This window comes from Centruroides vittatus, unplaced genomic scaffold (genome assembly GCF_030686945.1).
Source record: "Centruroides vittatus isolate TY-2023 unplaced genomic scaffold, ASM3068694v2 contig_1388, whole genome shotgun sequence".
NCBI lineage: Eukaryota > Metazoa > Arthropoda > Arachnida > Scorpiones > Buthidae > Centruroides > Centruroides vittatus.
Window position 1 is genome coordinate 98,669 of NW_027120871.1, and position 22,373 is coordinate 121,041.

General features: G+C 33.1%; 1 long non-coding RNA gene across 1 annotated transcript in view; it reads right to left on the bottom strand.

Moving 5' to 3' along the window:
• Positions 1-722: 722 nt before the first annotated feature.
• LOC136968084 (uncharacterized) overlaps positions 723-22,373 on the bottom strand; it is a 385,441-nt gene continuing 363,790 nt past the window's right edge. The window contains exon 3 of the long non-coding RNA XR_010879594.1: positions 723-755. This is a non-coding gene — a long non-coding RNA (uncharacterized lncRNA). The remainder of the gene's footprint in view (positions 756-22,373) is intronic.

Below are 22,373 nucleotides of genomic sequence, written 5' to 3' on the forward strand. Positions count from 1 at the left end.
ATTAACGATATTTATCGAGAATAAGCGTTACGTATGATTGGGATGGTAACATATAGGCGATAATCCGAAACGTTACAGGGATTGTTAGTAGTTTAAAAGTATAAAAATAGCGTTACGCGACAACTCGATCGCTTATTTCGTCCACTTAATATTATCTTTCGGTTATTATTATCAATCACTATGTTATTACAATAAGTGAATTTGTTCATTTTTATACATTTCTACTATTTGAGAAAATTTAATATAAAATTGGTTACGAAATCTAATATGCAGTATTGAAATTATAAAATATTAAAATCGATAATATATTTACTATTATTTAAGCAATTTATAAACATTTAAATAAAGTATTATTCAAAAAAATTCATTTTAATTTCAACAATAGATTGAAAAATTAGATACAATATCACAACAGGACAATAATATAATAAGAAACGATAATTGTTTATCTAATTTATCACATATAAATGAATTAATTAAAATGTCATAAGAGAAAAGGATAGATTCCTGAGTTCAAATCTCAGTAAGGGCAGTTTTTCTTCTTGGAAACGGTCCTGAATTTTAACAGACTGGAAAACACAGAATACAGAGCTCTAGACATCTGCAAATACAAATGTTTATATATAATACATTAATATGTCGAAAGAGTTAATTGACTGGCATACCTTAACAGGAAATTTCTTGGTAACATCGAAGAAACCGTTGAAAGATAAACATAAAGACGCCTTTCCAAATCTTTTCATAAAATTCACAATCTGTACGAAATTCATAAAATTATTTTATTGAAATTAAAAAGTATCGCTAGTTCTATTTTATAACAGAAGCTTTACTTTTAATTTCTGTTCCAATTTCAGATCGCATTGAGCAAATCTTCGAATGTCCTGAAACGATGTTTGCATCTGAAAGAGAAAAGAAAAAATCATTAGAAGTGAATAAACCATAGAATAGCTTATTTAATACGATACAAAAATTACAATAGATGTAAAAGCGGATAGTAAAAATCCTACAAAAACGCAACCAAATGAAAATATAGCACAATTTATGCACATAATAACTCTCACGGCAAATTCCATTTCCGAAAAAATCAAAATAAAATAATATAAACTGGTTTCCGTTAATAGAGCACCATACAAAATTGTCAATACATAATTAAATGGGCCATTCACTTGGTTCACATAGTTCCAAAGTTCATTGTGTTGTATCATAATTTCTTCTAATTCCCTTTCTATATTCGGATAATTCATTTCTAGTAATTGCAGATCCTCCGACAGCTTCTGGAAAATCTTCATTAAAATGATTGCAAGCAAAACCAGGAAAAAAATCAGATACGATATTCCACCCGCAATTAAATTAATGTAAATTCCAATTTCTACGCTGCAAAAAAGTGCTTCGTACTCGTAAGACTTTCTTTCTTCTACAGCAGGATAAATATAAAAAATATTCAATGCTTGGCCACAAATTGTAAAACTTACGTCGATAACAGAAATGATAATTCTACTGTAAGTAATCAAGTCGTATAATTCTTTTCGACAGAAATATTCTGGCTTGGTCAATTTAATATTCGGAGTTAATTTTACTCTTTTTATAATACTGAAAGTGAGAGCGAAAGTTAAAACTAAAATAGCAACAAACATTTTCATAAAGATGACGTCCTTCTTGACTAGTAAATACCACGATTCACAAGGAATCATCTCTGACAAAACCGGCATTGTCATGGAAAACACCAAACAAAAATGAATCCAGTAGAAACATTCGATGAAGAATGAATGAGATTTTATTACAATTTGGTGAACATTAACATCATTTCGGTTGTTACAGAAACAAGGAAAGAAAAAAATATATCCGTAAACTCTTGCCGTAGACGTAAACGAAGATAAAACGCATTTCAAACATATCTCTGTTTCTGCGTTTATATTTTTTCTTTCTCTTCTATACGTTTTTTCGGCTTCAATTCTCGCCAAAAAATTTTCCATTATTTCGTAAATCTTACGCAATTTTATGAAATATAACTAGAAATTTAATTATACGTTTCTTAGATTATTAAAACCCAAAGTCAAGATGTTACGAGTGTCTGTAAAATGAATGATTATAACGACTACTCCAGATGAAAATGCAATATACTCGTGTTACGATCAATTAAACGATTGTGGATTCCTAACTTGATTTCGATATGTCCTTCGCTGTTGTCACCGTTTACAGAATCCAAGGTCAATACAACGATTGTGTAGTATATTCTCTTTTCACACGGAATCTAAGCATTAAAAGTTTTAGGAGAGTAAACGAAAGAGACATTTATGTTTTAACTACAGCAACTGATGCTAAATTATGATAAAATTTAATTTCATAATTAATAAATTATATAATTGTCTCATGATCAATTGTTACTTTTCTGTTTTAAATCTTTTATTAACAGCCAGATGGTGTAGTTTTCATCCCTTCACTGTAGGGTTTCAGAATGGAATTTTGATACGAATTCGTTAGGAAGTTTTAATGTGTGATTTGTTTTGGATACGTTGAATTCTGTCTCCTATTCACTGGTTGCCCCTTTTGTAGATCTGCTCGAACCTACTTGATAGGTACGGAAAATTGGATTGATCGAATAAGGCTGTGCAAGTATGGGCGATCTGCCAAAAAGAATGTTTTTAGAGAGGACCTTCAATGGAAAACGAGCCATGTTTAAGTGTTACACAAGTGAAAATACACTGAAAAACTGAACATGGCCACTTCGTGGTGAGGCGTGAACCCTCGATTAACTACCAGTGTTCAGTGGTTTTACCCAATTGGTAACCAGTGGCCGTATGGTGGCAGCAGCCTACTATCTGGGTGATCTGGGATGAAATCTGATCGGGTCGACAAATCCCCATGAATTTTACGAGGATTGGTCTGAGCAGATATGTCAGGCCCATCTCTCATCACCCAGCCGCTTTATTGTGGACCTGGACGAACCCATAATGGGTTTTCTTAAAAAAAGCTCTCTTAGTGTCCACAGGCCGAAAGAGTTAAAAAAAAACCCAATTAATAACCGATGTGTGACCGCAGGGTCGGCACCTCTTTGATGCCACATCAGGACTGACACAACTGTGTCTTTAAGAACGGAGACAGAAACCTTGATGGCCGATAATTTTTTTTTTCGCACGAGTGGTCGCGTTTGTAGGCTTTCGAACTCTGAATGGAGGTGAATAGAGACAACCGGAAGAAGTACACTCCACAAAGTTATCATTTAACGAATACCCGTATATTTATCTACTAGTTACAAATGTGAAATTCGAACTTTTATAAGATATTTTACATAATTTTTGAGAACTTTTACTTAATTTCTTAACGTGATCATTCAAATAACATCACCAGAAAAAGGAATCGAATGTCACCTTTCTCATCAACAACCGCTAAAGGTTTATAACACTCCTTCGAAAACGTAAACATTCACCCGTACAAACATCGTCGATCTGATGTTATACGAATCAGAGTTTATAATTGGCATCCAATTTCACCGTTTTGCTATTGTATTCTGGAGACACCTCTGACCCTATACCTGCCAAATCAATGTTTGTCTTAGACAACATTCAATCACCTGACCAATTTTTCCAGGCCGATCCGAATATAAGACCGATACACCTCCCTCAGGCCAGTCTCTCTGAACAGTTTTAACCAGTGATCATTATAGTAGTCGTGTGGGAAAAATATATTAATTGGTGAAAAAGTTCCCAAGAAAGGATACCTGTTTGAACCTCCAGAATTTAGGGAAAGAGGTATGATATTATCCAAATCGATGTAAACTCTCTCTCGGACCCTCAATTTGTACGCGAACGCTTAGTTAGTTCCGATTTTACGGGATCGAAGGAAACGCTCCATCCACTGACAAAGTGGGCAGTTTTTGCCAAATTGTTGCTGGGAAAAAGGCTAAGACATCCGTCCTACCCACGGTTACCCACATAAGGCTATATACAGACGTCGGTTAGATGCTTAGCTTGCGCTAATTTAAGATATCCATTATAGTCCCTAACCAAGGGAGAGAGTTTACAATCGTTCACGCGTTGGTAAATACCTTAGTTAGTAGAAGTTGATTCCTTTTCAGAATCACAGAATCGGCGGATCGTTGACTGCTGTCCCGCCAAGTGGTTCGGAAGAAGCTTCGGTGACTCGAAGGGGTGGAAGTCGTTTTTCGTGTTGAGAGGGCAGAGGATCGGCGACAGCTTGAGCAGTATCTGTAACAGGATCGGGCACGGACACCATTTTAAAGCGAACTGCTGTGACGACGAACTCCCTCCCTTTTTATTTCGGAAGATCTCTCGTGGGATTTTCTGATGACTTCATTAGAAATCATCACATAACTGTCCAATTGTTGAATTTCAATCGTCGATTCCGGATGACACATTCGATGGGACACCTCAAACAAGGAAGCAAGTCCGTGGGAAGAGTTTTAATCATATTTTCAATGATTTTTCCCTCGATTTTTCCCAAGTTCGGCTCTCACAGATGTATTGAGTATGGAAAAAGAAATTTCTTAGTTCACAGAACAGAAAGACTGAATATATCTGTTAATAATTTTGTACTATATTTTATATAGAAACCAGACATATTAATATTAAAGATAAATGCTATTTCTTTTGTAAAGACACTTAGCCGTTTGTAATTGTGCCGACTGACAGTTTAGCGATACACGCAATAAGGATAAATCGGTTGATCAGGAATTGGACACCACAAAGCACGGCGCAAACGACCTCCAGAAATATTGTTAGAGTTGTCTGCCTGGATTCGAATCCAAATCGTCGACAACGGTAGGTAAACCACAATCCATTTTCGAATCGTAAAAACTAGATAGGCCTATTTCAAAATTGAAGGAATACGCGAGAGCCTTCCTCTCAGACCATTATCTTTAATGATATTGATTGTTAAGCGCTGGGATGAAATGCAACAACACTATGTCAAGACTATATAATAGTCCGAATTTATCAAGAACAGAAAATTATTAAAATGTGTGATTAACTGAAATAATTGACAAAGAATTACAAAATATATAATCTTTTAAAACAATATTTCATATATATTGAAAAAGAATAGTTTGATGAGTGTTGTTTTCAATTTGGAATTAATTGGTATTTCTTTACTTTTTCTTCCATTCCGCAGTGTCTTTTCTATTAGTATATTAATATTTATAATTATTTATAATCTTAATATGCTTTTAATTTATAAAGAATATGATATAATAATTATTGTCTAACACGTAACGTATGATTTTGAAAAGTCGTTAAATATTTAACTGCAATACGATTAAATTTAATTCAAATTCTGTGTTGGCTTACGTCATCTTTTATGCATCTAGCGATCAATGCAATAAATAAACTTATATTGAATAACGTGAAATTGGCATCAATATTTTATTCTGTTTTATGTACATTTAAATTTAAAATATATATATATATATATATATATATTTTTTTTTGAATTTAAATTCTAAATTTTACTAATTAAAATAAGTCAAGTTAACGTTAAGAATCTATTAAGTACATGTATAGGGCCTATAATTAAATCTTGAATTTCAATACAGTATTTAAACGGTAATATTAATATTTTGGGAGCATACTATACCGAAATAATATCGAGTGTGTGAGCGATAGAAAAACAATGTGGTGATAAGGATGAATTTATGTTGCTTTAAATTAAGTTTTTCTCAGAATTTAATAGACTACACCAAATTTTATTCAATTAGTATACTAAGTTACTTTTCTGAAGAATTTATATTATTAAATTTAATCTATATATATAAAAACGAATGTATGTCTGTGTGTGTGTGTTTGTCCTTCATGCATTACCACACCATTTATCCGATTGCCATGAAACTTTGGGAAGTTGTTTAATACACTCCCGCGAAGGTTTGTGGCATATGTGAAGATCATCATTTCCCCCCTTTCAAAAATATATTTATATATGGATTAAGACTTTTATGTCCAACAGATGGCGCTAACTTCAGACGACCTAAGTTTGCTTTTCTGTGAGGCATTATGCTTTTCTGTGAGAATAAACTAAAGCAGATCATTTTTTATCTATCTATATAAATAAAATATAACGTTTGTTTGTTCCTACCGATACCTTTGAAATTTTGACACAACGTTGCATTCGAATACTCACGTGTTTTTATATAATATACATGTCGAAATTCCCCCTACTAGAGGGAGATGGATGGGATTAAGGCTTACTGTGAAGAACTTGGCTTCTATTTATACTATTTTGCATGCGTTTTTTGCGTTTTTAATTGCGTTTTAATAGGTTACGTCAACAGAATATACACTAAAAAGGGATTTTTCGATATTCCCCAGCGGGGAAAGGGACAGCATTAAGGCTTACTGTGAAGAACTCGGCTTCTATTTATACTATTTTGCATGCGTTTTTTGCGTTTTTAATTGCGTTTTAATAGGTTACGTCAACAGAATATACACTAAAAAGGGATTTTTCGATATTCCCCAGCGGGGAAAGAAACAGCATTAAGGCTTACTGTGAAGAACTCGGCTTCTATTTATACTATTTTGCATGCGTTTTTTGCGTTTTTAATTGCGTTTTAATAGGTTACGTCAACAGAATATACACTAAAAAGGGATTTTTCGATATTTCCCAGCGGGGAAAGGGACAGCATTAAGGCTTACTGTGAAGAACTCGGCTTCTATTTATACTATTTTGCATGCGTTTTTTGCGTTTTTAATTGCGTTTTAATAGGTTACGTCAACAGAATATACACTAAAAAGGGATTTTTCGATATTCACCAGCGGGGAAAGTAACAGCATTAAGGCTTACTGTGAAGAACTCGGCTTCTATTTATACTATTTTGCATGCGTTTTTTGCGTTTTTAATTGCGTTTTAATAGGTTACGTCAACAGAATATACACTAAAAAGGGATTTTTCGATATTCCCCAGCGGGGAAAGGGACAGCATTAAGGCTTACTGTGAAGAACTCGGCTTCTATTTATACTATTTTGCATGCGTTTTTTGCGTTTTTAATTGCGTTTTAATAGGTTACGTCAACAGAATATACACTAAAAAGGGATTTTTCGATATTCCCCAGCGGGGAAAGGGACAGCATTAAGGCTTACTGTGAAGAACTCGGCTTCTATTTATACTATTTTGCATGCGTTTTTTGCGTTTTTAATTGCGTTTTAATAGGTTACGTCAACAGAATATACACTAAAAAGGGATTTTTCGATATTCCCCAGCGGGGAAAGAAACAGCATTAAGGCTTACTGTGAAGAACTCGGCTTCTATTTATACTATTTTGCATGCGTTTTTTGCGTTTTTAATTGCGTTTTAATAGGTTACGTCAACAGAATATACACTAAAAAGGGATTTTTCGATATTCCCCAGCGGGGAAAGGGACAGCATTAAGGCTTACTGTGAAGAACTCGGCTTCTATTTATACTATTTTGCATGCGTTTTTTGCGTTTTTAATTGCGTTTTAATAGATTACGTCAACAGAATATACACTAAAAAGGAATTTTTCGATATTCCCCCCACGGGGGAAATGTTATACATTTATAATAGATATATTTTGAGCCACAACAACGTGTGGCCGGGTCAGCTAGTATTATATAAAACACAGATACTCTTTTCTAATCATAAAAATTACTTATTTTTTATTTGTATAAAAATAATTTTTAGATTTCAAATCGAATTGCAATTTCCTGTTGATTAAAAATGCAATAAAAGTGACATTCACACTTTCAATACATGTTTATTATTTTAACAAAATAAGGTTATGTTAGTGACAGAATGACGAAACAACGAAGAAGACTTCACGTCCACCTTAGAATATTTATAATATTAAATTTAAATTAATAATATAAATACTTCAGAAAAGTAACTTAGTCGCCTGTATACCAATTGAATAGAATTTGGTGTAATCTATTAAATTCTGAGAAAAACTTAATTTAAAGCAACATAAATTCATCCTTATCACCACATTGTTTTTCTATCGCTCACACACTCGATATTATTTCGGTATAGTATGTTCCCAAAATATTTAATATTACCGTTTAAATACTGTATTGAAATTCAAGATTTAACTATAGGCCCTATACATGTACAGTACTTAATAGATTCTTAAAGATAACTCGACTTATTATAATTAGTAAAATTTAGAATTTAAATTTAAAAATAAATATTTTAAATTTAAATGTACGTAGAAAAGAGTGAAATATTGATTTCGTCTCATTCTACGTTATCCAATATGAATTTGTTTCCTCCATTGATCGATGGATGCCTAACAGATGATGTAAGTCAATACAGAATTCGATCCAAATTTGATCGTATTGAAATTTAATATTTAACGATTATTCAATATCACACACGTAACGTGTCAGACAAGAATTATTATATCATATTTTTAATTAATTAAAACATATTAAGGTTATAAATAATTAAAATGTGTTAATTGATACGCATATTAATATCATGTGTATTAGTTAATATATTAATAGAAAAGACAGACTGCAAGAGGGCAGAAAAAGTAAAGAAATACCAATCAATTTTAAATTGAAAACAACACTCATCAAATTATTCTTTTTCAATATATATGAAATATTGTTTTAAAAGATTATCTATTCTGTAATTTTTTGACAATGATTTCTGATTATCACAAATTTTAATAATTTTCTGTTCTCGATGAACCCGGACTATTATATGGTCTTACAATAATATTGTTGGAACTCATACTAGTGCTTAACGATCACTCTCATTAAAGATAACGGTCAGTTAATTATAAACATAATTACAATTGAGACAATCCACTTAGTAGCAATGCGAGACCCATGTTAATAAATCGGTCGATCAAGAAGTTTGCCCGTAATATTTAAATTAAAATGGATTCTCGTGGTCGTTGTCCTCATCAAATGAGCAAAGGTCACGACTTTAAAAAACACGTTCTGAAAGAGAAAGGTTCTCTGGTATTACTTCAATTTTGAAATACCTAGTCCCTACAATTGTAAACTGTGGTGTACCTACTGCAGTCGATTATCTCGATTCGAATTCAGTGGAAATGTAGGAATATTTCGGGGGTCGTCTGTACTGCGGTTTGTCATCAACCTATTTACCCCTATTGGTATTACCCATGGCTAAACTGACGATCGGCACAATTAAAAATGTCTGTGTAAGTGCCGATGAAAGAAAAAAAAACGAATAAAGCTGTTATAATATTTATGTTTAATTATAATATGTCTAGTTTCTATAAGAAATATAATAAGGAAATATTATTAGATATATATACACATTTATTCTTTCTGTTCCGTGAACTAAGACACTCTTTTTTCCATACTCAATATATCGATGACCGATTGGATAAAATCACTGAACAGTAGTAGTTGATTGGAGGTTTTTGTCACACCGTCGACTGGCCACGTTTAGTTTTTCAGTGTTATTTTATTTGCTAACACTTAAACATGGCTCTTTTCCATGGAAAATTCTCTTTAAAAACATCTTCCTTAATAGATTGGCCATACATTGCATAGCTTTATTCCATCAATCCAGTTTTCTATACCCATCAAGTAGGTTCGATCAGAGCGGCCGGATGGCCGAGCGGTCAAGGTTAGCAGCCTGCCGCCCTGGGGGACCCGGGATCGAATCCGGACGGGTCGAGAAATCCCCAGGATTTTTTCGGGGGGTGGTCCGTCCGGATATGTCGGGCCCCGTCCCTCACCACCCGGCCGCCTCATTGTGGGCCTGGCCGAACCCATAATGGGCTTGCTATAAGAGGCCCTCTTAGTGCCCGCTGGGCGGAAAGAGTTACAAAAAAAAAAAAAAAAAAAAAAAAAAAAAAAAGGTTCGATCAGATCAACAAGAGGGGCAACTGGATGGTGGGAGACGGAACCCAACGTATCCAAAACAGACCACGCATTAGTACTTCCCGTGGATTTACATGTCTGCATTCCATTCTGGGTCTTTAAAGTAAAAGGCTAAAGATTACACCGTCTCGGATGTTATTAAAAAATATTTAAAACAGAAAAGTAAAAACATTGATCAATGAGACATAATTATATAGCCTAATTGATCAATTACGAAATTAAAACTTCATTATAATTTAGCATCAGTTGTAATTAAACATAAATAGCTTTTCTGTACTATCCTAAAACTTTTAATGTTTAGATTCCGTGTGGAAACACAATAAATTATACATAGATATTTATTGCATTGTCCTTGCATTCTGTAAACAATAATAACGGCGAAGGACATCGAAATTCAGTTTGGACTCCACAATCGTTCAATTTATCATGAGTATATTGCATTTTTATCTGTGCATAATTCCTGTAATCTTTCATTTCACAGACACCCGTAACATCTTGACGTTGGATTTTAATAATATAAATAACGTAATATAATTATAATTAAATTTCTAATTATAGTTCCATAAAATTGCGTAAGAGTTACGAAATAATGGAAAATTTTTTGGCAAGAACTGAAGCCGAAAAGGAGTATATTAGAGAAAGAAAAAGTATGAAAGCAGAAGCAGAGATACGTTTGAACTGCGTTTTATCTTCGGCTGCAGCAAGAGTTTACGGATGGACTTTTTTGTTCCTTGTTCCTGTCACAACCGAAATGATGTTAATGTTCACCCAATTGTAACAAAATTTCACTCATTCTTAATCGAATGTTTCTACTGGATTCATCCCCTTTTGGTGTTTTCCATGATAATGCCGGTTTTGTCAGAGATGATTCCTTGTGAATCGTGGTACTTACTAGTCAAGAACGACGTCATCTTTATGAAATTGTTTGTTGCTATTTTAGTTTTAACTTTCGCTCTCACTTTCAGTATTATAAAGAGAGTAAAATTAACCCCAAATATTAAATTGACGAGGTCAGAATATTTCTATCAAAAAGAATTCTACAACTTTATTAATAATACTATAATTATCGTTTCTGTTATTGTTGCATGTTCAATTATTTGTGGCCAAGCTTTGAACATTTTTTATATTTATCTTGCTGCAGAGAAATGAAAAACTTACGAGCACGAAGTATTTTTTTGCAGCGTAGAAATTGGCATTTACATTAATTTAATTATCGGTTTAATATTCTATCAAAGTTAATTCGTTGTTTATAATCATATTAATGAAGAATTTCCAGAACCTATCAGAAAATCTACAACTACTAAAAGTGAAATATTTGAATTCAGAAACGGAATTAGAAGAAATTATGACACAACACAAGTAATTTTGGAACTGTGTGAAATAATGGAATGGCCCATATGTATTCACAATTGAATACGGTGCTATAATAACGGAAACCAGTCTACTTTATTATATTTTGATTTTTTCGAAAATGGAATTTGCAGTGAGAGTTTTAATTTGCATAATGCGAGGCCCGGAAATAGCGTTAAAAAGAGAAAAATGAAAAATATTCGTTAAGGTCGACAGTAAAGAAAACAAGTTGTATCAGTGTCGAATCAGCGACACCAGTTTTTGACGTCGATGCTCGTAAAGAATAGCGGGAAAAAGAAAATTTTAGATAAATAAAATGTAAAAAGGGAATATTTTAAACTTAAAACGCAGTTTAGAAAGCAAAACGAAACTATAAAAATATTAGAATGAGCGTGGGTGTCGTAGTAATCGAATAAACGCGACCAGAGTCCAAAGGATGGTGTCGGGTAAACCATCTCTGGCCGACCTTTCCCGCGCTCTAAACGGAGCTCCATTTACACCTGGAGACAGGTGGAAGACCAATTGGGAAGCGAGGAGAAAAGGGTTTAGCCAATTAGCGATGAACCGAGTCAGGAGGTTTAGGTAAGAACTTGGTCGTCGAGGACAAGGGAGCTTTTTCCTCTCTAGTCCACTTGTGGCACGCACCGTCCTCAGTCCCTTGTGAAATCCGTTGGTATCTTGTGCTGTGACGTCCAATATCGACGAAGGCCGACTTGTCAACTCCCCGGGGCATCCATCCGCCGACACAGAAAGAAATGGGAAAAAACTCGTCAAGACTCGTGAACCAAACTTCGGACTTCCGAACATCGACTTAATTGTGTAAGCACTGTCACCTAAGTAAACGGTTTCTTTGTGAAACACTTGTCTTTTCTGCCTCAAAACTGCCACCCACATACGTATTGACCTTAGTTCATCCTGACGGTAGAGAATAAAAGATATCCCTTGTCGGCGAGCTTAGAATAACTTGTGTTTCAATAACGTTTGGTTGCGTTATAATGGGATTTTTATTGTCACCTTCACATCTAGTGTAATTTTCGTATTGTATTAAATGTGCAGTTAAATGTTTTACCCTGCTTGTAACATGTTTTCCTTCTTTCTTTCAGATGTAATCATCGTTTCAGGACATTCGAAGATTTGCACAATGCGATCTGAAATTAGAACAGTGATTAACTCTTTCAATGTATTAATGTATTATATATAGCCTATATATTTGAATTTGCAATGTCTAGAGCTCTGTATTCTGTGTTTTCTAGTCTAATAAATTTGAGGACAATTTCCAAGGAAAAAAACTGCCCTTACTGAGTTTTGCAAATAATTTCCTTTCATAACATTTTAATTCATAACTCTTAATTTATTTATATGTAATAAATTAGATAAAATATCATCGTTTCTTGTCACATTATTGTGTGAGGCTCCGGACATGTCCGAACCTCACTGAAATTCGCGTTAAAATCATTTATTTTCAAGAACAAAATTATCTTTTTTAAAGAAAAAAATAGAAGTTAGAAATAGTTTTTCTTAATGAAAACGACGTGAACTTTTAAACAATAGAACAATGGAAAAACGAAGATCGACTATCTCCGGATGGGAATCGAATTAAACTTCGATTTGACCCCTCCCGCGCCCCCGTAAAATTTCGAATTGTCACCAGGTGACGAGGAGAGATCAGTCGGAAAATGGAATCCGAGGAAATCGGATAAAACCTGAAAATTCAACAACGCTGGCTTCTTCTTCCGAAAGTTCCAAGTGACAGATCTATTGTTGTATGTGTGTTTCGTGCCCATTTTCGTCTCTGTCTCCCGACCTCGGATCATCAACGGAAGTCAACCGCATCGTCCCGGAGTCGTCGAAACGTTGAGGGAACTGGCCATTCGCGAACCAGAGACATTCCTTCAAAATGGGTCTATCTTGGAAAGGAAAAGAAGAACCAGAAGCCGCTGCCGACGTAGAACTTCCGAGATCGCGGAAATCATGTAAACTTCTTTCGTGTTAAATAAACGGTTTCTTGTAACCGTAGAGTCTGTCTCAGTGCCGATCGCCCACATACGACCCTTCGCGACTGCTCGACCCTCTTGAAATTTTGGCACCCTGTCGGCAACCTTACACAGGCGAGCTGGGTGTAACATGCTAGTGTATATAAATAAGAATGTTTATTTGTTTGTTCGCTATGCACACCTAGGCCTTTCCACCAATTGCTACACATTTCAAAAGTTACATTAACATACCTCTAATTAAGATAACATAGGCCTATATCTCATCTCAAAATATTAATTTCAAACTACATCCGACTTGTTGGCTATACAGGTAGCGTTATCTTTTGGCAAAAAATTAAAGAATAATAATCTATAATAATTTTTAAAAAATTTATATATACTAATTAGTACTATATTCACTTAATTACTACAACAGTGATATAGTGCGAAGTAGATGCGCTATATTACGGATAGCACTCACGTGGGTCGATTGCATTGTTACACTGTATAAACCTTTTAAGTAGCGAATTTGGTTCTCTGCATTTAACAATTTGGAACATTTTTATTGCTGAATAGTACTTTCTTAATTCTAATAATTTTTTTAATGAAACTTGCTATTTACGAAGACATACTATTCACGTAGTTCATACGCATATTGATAATGTTCTTAAAATGGGGGTTATCATATGCATTTTTGAAATTTACGATCTTTCAAATCACTTAAAAGTAGCTTTAACATTATTATCATTTAAAAGTAATTTATTCTCGCATTTTTACAACATTTTTTTTTATTATTTAAACAAGTCTTATACGACATGTATCTGATATTAAAATTAGCACTTTTGACCACGTGATGACCTATCACAACCTATCCAACACTGGATTACTTTTCAAATGTTAATGTATTTCGGAGGATATTTTTCTTTCTTATTATTAATATGTCTCATATAAACAAGCTAGTATAATATTAAAATGTTACCATTAATACAATGTATTATAGAATAATATAATATATTTAGTCTTTTCGGATAGTTAATCTTTTCAATTACTTTTTAAAAAGAATAACTATCCGCATCGGATAAATATGTATACGAGAAAAGAACTAAACAAGCCGCTGGAAATAGAGTTGAACAATAGATTTCAATACTTTGACACAAGAAGAAACTCACATGAAATTTGGAAGGCATGAAAATTGAAGTCAAGTAAGGCCTTACAAATGTTTTGGATAAAGAAGAAAAAGAGAAATCATTTGCTACACTTCCTCCGTGAATCAAAACAAACTTTGATTCACGGAGGAAGTGTTGCAAAAGATGAATGAGAGAAGAAAATATAAAAACATAAACAAAACATTCGCTAAAGAAAATTACAAAACGGCAAATATACAATTTAAGTAAATATAAAATATAACACATGGCCGACGGTAATACATTGTATAAGTATATAAAAAAAACAACGTTTAACAAATTACTTTGCTTTTCGTTTATTCTTCCGTCGTTCGCTACCAGTTGACAAGTCCACATTTCCACAAATACGATGTTTGTGCCGGCCTTCGTATTTGTGGAAATGTGGACTTGTCAACTGGTAGCGAACGACGGAAGAATAAACGAAAAGCAAAGTAATTTGTTAAACGTTGTTTTTTTATATACTTGGCAAATATACAAGTAAATATTGTACATTGACCAGAAAAGCCAAAGGGATTGGCTAAATCAACTTTGAATGCAATAAAAAGACGAAACATATCTAAATATTTATGGAAAAAATTCGAAACTATCGAAGTAACTTTTGGTAAGAGAAGGCAGACAAAAATTGGCGCTATAAAAAATGAAAAAAAAACTATTGTATTTGGAGAACAAGAAACAAGGTGAAATAACTATGTACTAACACGACTACATGGAAGTTTCGGAATCTCTAATGGCATAGATAGTAGAGTCACTAAAGACAATTAATGAAATACAAGAACTGCTTAAATGGGAACAAAGAGCAAAAACGTCTTAAGAATAAAATTCTAGGAGAAAACAATATGCCGTTGACTGGCCTAGTTCTATTTTCATACCAATGTCAAAAGATAGCAAAGTCAATGAAATGTGATAAAGACAGAAATATAAGCTTAGTAAGTCATGTCTCCAAAGCTCTAATAAATATCATACATATAAGAATAGAATACAATGTAAATGTGGACCTATGCAACACGCAATTTGGATTAAAAACGAATAGCTGAACTAGAGGAGCAATAACACTACTAACAATAATAGGTGAAGAAATGATTGCAAATAATAAAAACTTAGGCCTATGTCTATAATTTGTCGAATACGAAAAGCCATTCCATATTGTTAACAACAAGGTGTTTAATAGGCAACATAAGAATAAAGTTAGTGAACATTTTTTGGGTAAATATATGAACTTCTTTGAGTAATGATGAGATAATGATCAGTAATAAAAGAAAGAAGAAAAACACCTTACAAGTAGAATTAAACATGGAATAACGCATTTAATTCAAAGAAAAAAATAATTACAGTTGATGTAAAAGTGGATGGTAAAAATCCTATTATAATACAAACAAACGTAAATGCAACACAAATTATGCAGAAGAAAACTCACTGCAAATTTAATTTTCGAAAAAATCAAAATATAATAAAGTAGACTGGTTTCTGTAATTAGAAAACCGTACAAAATTGTCAATACGTAATTAAATGATCCATTCAATTGTACATAGTTTCAAAGTTTATTGTGTTGTGTCATAATTACTTCTAATTCTGTTTCCAAATTCGGATGATTCATTTTTAGTAGTTGCAGATCTTCCGATAGCTTCTGGGTAATCGTCATTAATATAATATTAAACAATAAATAAAATAAACTAGATAGTAAGTTAAAACCAAAATAACAATAGCAATTTTCATAAAGATGATTTCATTTTTGATCAGCAAGTACCACGATTGACAAGGAATCATCTCTTCGACAAAACCGGTATTGTCATGGAAAACACCAAACAGTAATGAATCCAGTAGAAATATTCGATGAAGAATGAGTGAAATTTTGTTACAATTAGGTGAACATGAGCATCATTTCGGTTGTGGCAGGAACAAGGAACAAAAAAGTCCATCCGTAAACTCTTGCTGTAGACGTAATGAAGATAAGACGCATTTCAGACATATTTCTGCTTCTGCGTTCATATTTTTTTTCTCTTGTATACTCTTTTTCGGCTTCAATTGTTGCCAAAAAATTTTCCATTATTTCGTCACTCTTACTATAATTAGAAATTTGAATTATACGTTCTTTATATTATTAAAATCCAACGTCAAGATGTTACGGATGTCTGTAAAATGAAAGATTACAAGAACTATGCACAGATAAAAATGCAATATACTCATGTTATGATAAATTGAACGATTGTGGAGTCCAACTGAATTTCGATGTCCTTCGCCGTAATTACTGTTTACAGAATGCAAGGAGAATGCGACAAATATATATGTATAATCTATTGTGTTTTCACACGGAATCTGATCATTAAGAATTTTAGGATACTAAACAAAAGCTATTTATGTTTAACCACAAGAACCGATGCTGAATTTTGATAATTTCGTAATTGATCAATTATACAATCATGTCCCATTGATCAATTTTTTACTTTCCTGTTTTAAATATTTTTTAATTACAGCCGAGACGGTGTGTAGTCTTCAAGCTTTTACTTTAAAGACCCAGAGTGGAATGCGGTCATGTAAATCCTCAGGAAGTTTTAATGTGTGGTCTGTTTTGGATACATTGGGTTGCATCTCCCACCATTCGATCTCCCCTCTTGTAGATCTGCTCGAACCAACTTGATGGGTATAGAAAACTCGATTGATAGAATAAAGCAATGCAATGTATGGGCTACCGGTCAAGGAAAATGTTTTTAGAGAGAATTTTCAATGGAAAACGGGCCATGTTTAAGCGTTAGACAAGTGAAAAATCACTGAAAAACTGCACGTGGCCATTCTATAGTGAGGCGTGAACCCTTGAATCAGTGTTCAGTAATTGTATCCAATCGGTTACTAATATATTTAGTACAAAAAAAAAATTGTCTTAGTTCACAGAACAGAAAGAATAAATGTGTATATATATCTAATAATATTTCTTTATTCCATATAGAAACTAGACATATTATAATTAAACATAAATATTATGAAAGTTTTGTTCATTTTTTCTTCTATCGGCTGCTTTTAATTGTGCCGATCGTCAGTTTAGCCATGCACGCAATACGGGTAAATAGATTGATGGCAAACCGTGGTACAGACAATACCCCAAAATATTTCAAAATCGAAGTAATACCCGAGAGCCTTTGTCTTTGAGAAGTCTTTCTTGAACGTTATGAGCTCTGCTCATTAGATGAGCACAACAATGACAAGAATCCATTTTATTTAAATATTACGGGCAAACTTCTTGATCGATCGATTTATTAACATGTGCCTCGCATTGCTACTAAATGGATTGTCTCAATTATGATTATATTTATAATTAACGGACCATTATTTTTAACGAGATTGATCATTAAGTTATAAGTTATAACATAACAATCTCTTTCAAACATGAAGTTCTGGGGAAAGGTTATGATCTTTTCCCAGAACTTTGTTATGTCTTAAGTCTTTTTGATATAAGATATTATGCTGTCGAGAGATAGGCCTAATCCCTCGTATTTCACGTCCAATTTTCATTCATTTCTGAATTATTCTCGACTATACGAAATTTAAAAAATTATACACAAATATTAGACGTTTGTAGTAATAATTTAAACGGTTTGACAAAAATTTCGACGTAATAACCGATGCATTTCTCCTGACGTCATACTTACTTAACAATAGCTTCCGCGATAACAATTTTTCTTTTGTATTATTGATCAACAAAAGGGTAAGAATCTCTGGAATTTTCTACTATTCTTTTCTTCATCTAGGAACTTTACGGAAGAATTTTGATTCTAAACGTTGATTGCAAATAAGCAATTTCTTTGCGCGGTTTGTGCGGTTAAAATTGAATTGAATAAATTGGATCGTTAAAATAAGGTACTATCCTCAAATTATTAAAATTAATCGTATGACCAATTTGTAATAATAATCAGAAATCAGTTTAGGAATACAGTCAAACCTGTTTTTATGCGCTCTTTTTATGTGCGATTTTTATTGTGCGATTTTTTAATGCGAATTTTTAATTTGTGCGTATAGGTGGCGACTAGTCTCGTGCGATTCGTCATGTCTACGTTGATTATTAAGCTAATAAACTTATTATAGCTTAAATGCACTTATTATAGTAATATTATTGCGTGAATATGCGAAAAATAAATAATTTACTTTTAAGTCAACAAACACACCAACTGGACAACAAATATGTAAACAGACGATAGACTCAGACGATGCAGTCAAGTGCTGACATCTGTTGTCAATAAATTCTATTTCGTACGCTTTTTGAGTTATTTTCTATGTGAGACTTCTTTTATGCGGTCCCTGTTGAAATAAGCAATTTCTTTGCGCGGTTTGTGCGGTTAAAATTGAATTGAATAAATTTGGATCGTTAAAATAAGGTACTTATCCTCAAATTATTAAAATAATCGTATGACAATTTTGTAATAATAATCAGAAATCAGTTTAGGAAATACACTTAATTCTCTTAAGAAAGTTTATTAAAGATATAGTTTGGTATGTAGAGAAGTTTAATTCCGGAATCTATATGCGATATTTTATGTTTGAATAACAATAAGAGAATAAAGTAAATGAAATGACAAAAAGCACACCCAGTATATAAAGAAGCTATATCTTACTCTATATCGATTCACGAACCGGGATTGTCTCAAATATATGTAATATAAGCGATATCATAAACAGCTAGGTTTATTATGGAGTATGGTTTCACCGAAACAATAATTCGTATTCGGATTTAGAAACGGAATATTTAAATGTGTGAAGATTTTGCAATTGTTATCCAAATGTTCGTTTACAAAAGATTTCTTTACGACTTTTTCCTTGCCAAATAGCAACACGAATTAGAAGATAGAAGAAAGGAAGACTTCTATAATGATGTATCCGTTCCCGGATCCAAGACTGTTGGACAGCAGCTAGCCAGTGAGGTGCCGATTTCTGAAGAGGACGTTGGCATAAACGAAGAGTGGTGTTTGATGAAGGAATAATATGAAAGGTTTTAGTGCCGATTACGGAATTTCCAAAGATAGGATACAAGAAACTTAGTAATTATCACCGAAAATAAGTCGAAAGATGTGGTATTTGTTTCGTTATCTAATTATAAATAATTTATGCATTTTATAAATGTAGATAAAATTAACTACATATGCTTATTATTTAATATTTACGAATTTATAATATTTTTTAAAATTAAATATACCGCAGAAGTATAAATTTATGTAAATAAATAATTGTACGTTTACGTAGTACTTAGGCCAATGTAGGCGAAGTAAATACTATCATATTATTAGAATTACTCGTAATACATTTTATAATTATATGTGTTATATGTATATTGTTACTTTGAAGATGTAAACAATTCATATTTTATTCGTTGCTATTGCTTATACGTTGAGATGATCCATTAATGGCAATATCTGTAGATAAAAATTTGCACTGGTTACGAAGAATATTTATATCAGTTTGTCGTTAATTCTTAAGTTTAAATTGCTCTTGTATTTAGTTTAAACTGGCAAATCTGTCTCGAGAATCCGTCTTACCTAATAAAAACATTTGATTGCATTGGCATAATAATCTTATGTTACGCGAATGGTTCCAGTCGATTGAATTGATAGGATAACAACGAATATCCAGTTTTATTCGCTGATTGTTATTCTGTCTAACAAGCGGGGTTAGTTTGCGAAAAATAAAAACTGCACATAAACATAAAAGATTAAACGAGTTGAATATACCGAGCTGTATTTATACAGTATAATATATAAAAATAAGAATAGCATAAATATAAAATCGAGAAAAATATAAAATATCTAGTATTCAAAACTTTAATATTTGATATTTCTGAAAACTCTAATAAATAAAACTGTTGTCCGATTCCGTGAACACAGGAACTCCCGATACCGATACTAGGAGTGTCCCGATATCACAAAAGAATCGATACCGGTATCAGGAATAGTTCTAAGATATTGATAATTGACGGCCGGATGGCCGAGCGGTCAAGGTGGCAGCCTACCGCTCTGGGGGACCCGGGATCGAGTCCGAACGGGTCGAATAATCCCCAGGAATTTTTCGGGGGGTGGTCCGTTCGGATATGTCGGGCCCCGTCCCTCACCCGGTCGCCCCATTGTGGGCCTGGCCGAACCCATAATGGGCCTACTAAAAGAGGCCCTCTTAGTGCCCACAGGGCGGAAAGAGTTAAAAAAAACAAAAAAAAAATATTGATAATTAAGAGAAAAATAAAAGTTTGGTGGGAAAAAGCTATCCCGGTCAATGCCTGGTTGATCCCGTAAACGTGGTGATAGTTCAATGAGCCAATCCAAAGAAAATGTAACTAATTTGCTCGCCAAAGATAGTTTGAGAAAGACCTCTAAATACGAGTAATTAAAGAAACACAAATACAAGAGACAGGAAGATGATATCAGCACTGTCCAGAAATCTTTTGCTGCTCCCTACAAACCGATTCTTAGGATTCAAACGACCGATATTACAAGCTGCCATTTTTACTACTTCAGATAAATCATTTCGCTACCCCGTGTAATCACTTTAAAGTGTAAATCAGTATATTGTCAATAAGGAGGCGATCTCTTTTGTAGCATATCGACTAAATCCTTTTTTAAACTTTTTCAGAAAATGTGGCCATTATTAAAGAAAAATTAAGAAAACAATCAATCACAATAGCACTTGCACTTCAGAAAGCAGTCATTACTGTGAAATAGTTACGTGATCAATATACACTTTGTAATTGGATGTTATGGAAATAAATACAGTACGGAAAACATCACATTTGAAAAGAAAACCAATTTTTTTTTTACATTTTTCTACGGAAGAAACACCATATTACCAACGTAAAAACACGTAAACAGATAATAAAATATGTTCAATCACGGGTCAAGGGGTGGGAGCGTGTTATGTCATATTTCGAGTGGGGTCGAATTTAATGAAGATTTTACTTGTTATTATCATTTACAATTTTTAATAAAATTTAGCTCTACTGTCAAAATTAAACTTTTTGCCATTTTCTTAATAACTAATAATATAAATGTTATTTTTAAACCAAATTTTATAATAGATGGCGCCACAAACAATTATATTGTTTGTGCTGATATATTTAGTGTATTTCGCCGCGAAAGTTGTGCAACTATTTATCGAGTATTTTCTGATTGAAAAAGTTCCAGATTCCCACGGGATAGACATAGACATCAAGCGATGCTGAATCATAGATTGTGGCAATCTTCTGATTCAATACGTAAGTATTCGAGATAGAACTATTCCCGTGACTTTACGTGTTTACCTCGGAACTACCGTGTAACCTTTGTATGTCTAATCGTTGTGAAACCAGTGTGAAAACTAAATAAACGTTGGTTTTTTGCTTTCGTCATATCTGAATTCGACCAGATTCAAATTACAGTCTTTAAGAGCAAAAAACTGACGCCTTTCTTCATTGATATCTCAGGTTATATCTGTATGTATATGTATATGTGTGTATGTGTGTATGTGTGTATGCATTGACATGTATTTCGTTTAATATCTCAGGTTGGAATAATGATTAAGAAACGAAATTTCGCCTAGTAATTTCTATATATAAGGGGAATTGTTGCTGTTAAATTTTGGTGGTTAAAAGTCGAGGGAGATCACTTGTAATATCTAGAGTGGAATCATATTTTATTTGTTAGCATTGACAATTTCTTGTATAATCTTTATAGCTACCCTCAAAATTAAGCCTTTTGCCTTTTTATAATAATTAGTAATATAAAAAGTTTTTTGTGACAAGCTTTCGTAACAGATGACGTCACACGAAATTGTATTTATTGTAATTAATAATATAAAAGTTATTTTTAAAACAACAATCTTACAACAGCCGGGAAAGTTACGCAACTCGTTGCTGGAATTTTTTTACATTCTTATTAGCACCGAAATAGAATATTGAGGCGAATGCCTGTAAGCAGTTCATAAAATAATTCCAATTTCAGAAAATTACAAAATGGTTTATCGTTTTCTGCATTACAAACGCACTTGAGCATGACACTTTTGTATATATATAGGTTATATTTGTATATGTTGTTACT